The sequence below is a fragment of the Pteropus medius genome, unplaced genomic scaffold (genome assembly GCF_902729225.1).
Source record: "Pteropus medius unplaced genomic scaffold, Ma_sr-lr_union100, whole genome shotgun sequence".
Classification (NCBI taxonomy): domain Eukaryota; kingdom Metazoa; phylum Chordata; class Mammalia; order Chiroptera; family Pteropodidae; genus Pteropus; species Pteropus medius.
This window is the reverse complement of record NW_024349222.1, coordinates 991,125-995,632: the sequence shown is the minus strand read 5'-3', so window position 1 is coordinate 995,632 and position 4,508 is coordinate 991,125. Positions and strand designations below refer to the sequence as shown.

At 31.8% G+C, this 4,508-nt stretch overlaps 1 pseudogene; it reads left to right on the top strand.

Moving 5' to 3' along the window:
* Window positions 1-3,939: 3,939 nt before the first annotated feature.
* Window positions 3,940-4,058, top strand: LOC120617149 (uncharacterized; annotated as a pseudogene).
* The last annotated feature ends 450 nt before the right edge of the window (window positions 4,059-4,508 follow it).

Sequence of the window (4,508 nt, the reverse complement as noted above, 5' to 3'; positions counted from 1 at the left end):
CAGTGAGAGAGAAAAAAGCTAAAACCTAGAATTAAGCAGAAATTAGAAAAACACACTGCTCATAGTTCAAGTATTCCTGATGCTAAAGAGAACTTATGTCCTTACTTGAAGCTATGTTCAATTCCTTTTTAGATTTCATGAATCAGTTAATTCTCCTCATAAGCTAAAGGTAACACAGAAACATACTTGTATTATTGATATCTACTCTCTGAGAAGGAGTTACAGGATGGCCCAACCCCTGGTTTGGCCTGTTAGGAATTGGGCCGCGCAGCAGGAGGTGAGTGGCAGTCGAGGGGGCAAAGCTTCAACTGTATTTTCAGCCACTCTCTAGCACTAGCATCACCACCTTAGCTCCACCTCAGATCATCAGCCATTATATTCTCAAAGGAGCAATGTTGCTATAGAGAACAGATTTGCCTTCCCATGTGAAACAACCAGAAAAAAAAAAAGAACAAATTAATGAAACAAAAATGCTCATGACATTGGATATCAAGCTAATTCCTAACATATGGGGAAAGAAAAAAAAAAGAGGGACAACTATGATGGTCTCCAGAATTCTCCCTAGACAGTGTTTAGAAGCCAAAGCACAAGGAGAGCAAAGCCAGGCAGATCCTTTGAATTGAAAAGACAGATCAGTGGCTGAGAGCCTCAGGCACCTAGAGTTTACAGGGCAGAATACTGGAAGGAACTATGAAAATCTATAAAACTTTCTCCTTGTTGTTTTGGTGAGTACTGATCAATATGTGAAGAATGTAAGGAAACTATAAGAGGTTTGGGAAATAGCATCTGAAAGGGATTAGAAAGGAAAATCATCAGAATTCACACGAGGAAATGATTGTGGCCTATTCCCATAAGCCAGAGTTTATTCAGTAATGGAGAAAAAATAACATCCAACACTATGATAAGCTCACTTAAGAAAGTTTACGAACCAATATTCCAAAAGATTAAATAATTTCAAATAACTTAACCTCAACTCATCACAGACTAAAACTCAATATTATTCATAGTAATTTGAAAATATCCAGCACCCAATAAGAGAAGCTTTATAATTGCTGGTATTTAAAACAAATAAAACATGGCACAGATGGTAATAAAAAAGTAGCACAAAAAGGCAAATAAGAATAAGGAGGAAATATAAATCAATTGAAGCTGAAAGAAAAAAGAGAAGCAAATAACCACTATCAGAAATGAAAGAGGAGCCATCACTACGGATCCTACGTACAGTAAAAGGATAATAAAGAAATATTATGAACAACTCTATGCCCACAAATTTAATAATATAGATATAATGTCATGGACCAATTTCTTTAAAGGCACAGCTACCAAACCTCACACAAGGCAGTGAAGATAAACTACATAGGCCTACATTGATTAAAGAAATTGAATGATGATTAATAAGCTTCCATACAGAAAGTATTAGGCCCAGATGAGCTTTCTAGTATATTCTAACAAATACTGAAGGAAGAAACTACTCTAATTTTCTATAATTTCTTCTAGAAGATAAAGGCAAATGGACTAAATCTTACTTTGCTCCATGAGCCAGTATTACTCTAATATCAAAACCAGAAAGACATTATGAAAAACTGTATATCAGCAACTCTCATGAACACAGATGCAACAATCCTTAACAAAATAATAGCAAATAGAATCTAACAATGTATAAAAAAATTTATAAACCACAACCAAGTGAGATTTATTCCAGATATGCAAGGTTGGTGCAACATTCAAAAATCAATTAATATAATCAATCATATTAACAAGCTAAAGAAGAAAAATCACATAATCATATCCACTGATGCATCAAAAGCCTTTGACAAAATCCAATACCCATTCATAATTAAAAAAAAAAGAAACAACTCTTAGTACAAAAGAGAAGTCCCTCAACTTGATAAAGAACATTGATAAAACACATACAACTGGCATTATACTTAATGTGAGAAACTAGTTACTTTCCCAATAAGCTCAGGAAAAAGGCAAGTATGTATATTTTCACACATAATATTCAGCATCATACTAGAAGTCTTAGATAATACAATACAATAATAAAAGGAAATAAGATGTATACAGATTGGGAAGAAAGAAATAAAATGGCCTTTGTTCACAGATGACAATATTGTCTAAGTGGAAGACCCAAAGAATCAACAGAAATACTCCTAACTAATAAACAATTATAACGAGGTTGCAAGATATACGATTAACATACTAAAGTCAATTGCTTTATTATATACCAGCAATAAAAAATATGTATTTGAAAATAAAAACACAGTATCATTTACATTAGTACCAAAAAAAATTGCATACTTTGTTGTAAATCTAACAAAATACTTATAAGATCTATATGAGAAAAACTATAAAATTCTGATTAAGAAATCAAAGATCTAAATAATTTAAGTACATGTATAGAAAGACTCGTTATTGCCAAAATGTCAGTTTCTCTCAACTTGATATACAGATTTGACACAAAACCAATCAAAAATCCTAGTAAGTTATTTTGTGAATATCAACAAACTGATTCTAAGATTTATAAAGAGAGACAAAAGATCCAGCATAGCCAACACAAGACTGAAGGAGAACAACAAAGTGAGGACTGACTCTAACTGGCTTTAAAACTTAACGATAAAGCTACAGTAATCAGGCATGGTATGAGCAAGAATATAGACAACAGATTCGTGGAATGGAATCAAGAATACAGAAATAGATCCATAGATGTATATTGTTTGCTGATTACTTACAAAAGTGCATAGTCAATTCAATGGAGAATGGCTTGTCAGTAAATGGTTCTGAAACAATTAGATATCTGTATGACTTTACTCCATATGGAAAAAAATAACTCAAAATTCATTATAAACTAAATGTAAACCTAAAGTTATAAAATTCTATAAGAAAACATAGGATAAAATATTTATGTTCTTGAGTTAGGCAAAGAGTTTTGAGATAAGCCACCAAAACAATATATAAAAGGAAAATAAATGTCATATTGTAATTCTCAAAATTAGTAATCCATGCTAGTTATAAGACATATTTAGAAAAAATAAAAAGACAAACCCTAGAATGAGAAAGAATATTTGCACATCACATATCTGATAACATACTGATATCTGGAATAATAATGAACTCTCAAAAGTCAATTAAAAGAAAGCAAACAGCTCAATAGAAATGGTCAAACTATCTGAACAGATATTGCACCAAAGAAGGTATGCAAACGTAAATAAGTACATAAAGTGATGCTGAACACTATTAGTCATGGACAAATACAATTATTTCATGTATGTATTAATCAAATAAAAATTATGGCTCACCTATTATGTACCAATAATTATGTTACATACAGAGAATCAGATCTGAGAGAGATAAGAGGTTACCCTTGTGCCTACAGTCCAATGAGATCACTGACACAAACTCAAATAGCATAATTAAAATCAATAAAATATCATAAAAAACGGTAGATTAAAAATGACACAGCCAAGAGATTGCATTTGATATGATTTTAAATTTAATAAATCCTTAATATGAATAACGAAGAAAATAATTAACCAATTTCAGGAATACAAAAGGTGCTATCACTCCAGATGATATAAAGTTTGATAAAATAATAAGGCAATGTCGTAAATAAATTTATGTCAATAAAGTTGACAAATTAAAGAAAATAGACTTATTTTATGAAAAATATAGCCTTCTATATTTGGCACAGAATAAATAAAAAATATAAATAGTCCTATATTTGTTAAGTAAATTGAATTTTTCATGATGACAGTACCAGATTGTTTTACAGGTAAATTTTAATATGTATTTGAAAAAACAATATTAATTTTATATAAACTATTTATGAGATCATAATTCTCTGTTATAGACTGCATTGTGTCACAACCCTTCCCTCAAAATCATAGATTTAAGCTCTTATCCCCAATGTGGTTGTATTTAAAAATAAGGCCTTTAAGAGTCTATGGCCATGCTACCCTGAACAAGCCTGATCTCATCTGATCTAAGAAGCTAAGCAGGGTTGGGCCTGGTTAGTACTTGGATGGAAGACCACCTAGGAATACCAGGTGCTGTAGGCATAAAGAATAAAAAAAATAAGGGATTATAAACTGACAAGGTCCTTGCAATCTGTGAATTCAACCAAGGGTTGTCTTGTCTAAAAATATAAAATAAAATAAGGCCTTTAAGAAGATGCTTAAGGTTAAATAAGGTTTTAGGGTAACCCAATGGGACTAGTGTCATTATAAGAAGAGGGAGGAACACCAGGAATGTACACACCCAGAGCAATGCCAATAGAAGACATCTTGAGAAGATAGTTGTTTGCTAGCCAAAGGCAGAGGCTTCAGGAGAAACAGAGCTGGTGAACATCTCGATCTTGGACTTCTAGCCTTCAGAACTATGAGAAAATAAATTTCTGTTGTTTAAAAAAAAATGAAATGGAATGTGCAAAATGCACATAATGATGTATATAAACAAATGAATAGACAGAAAAAAACTATTTATGGAGGACCTAATTATACTTGGAAGGT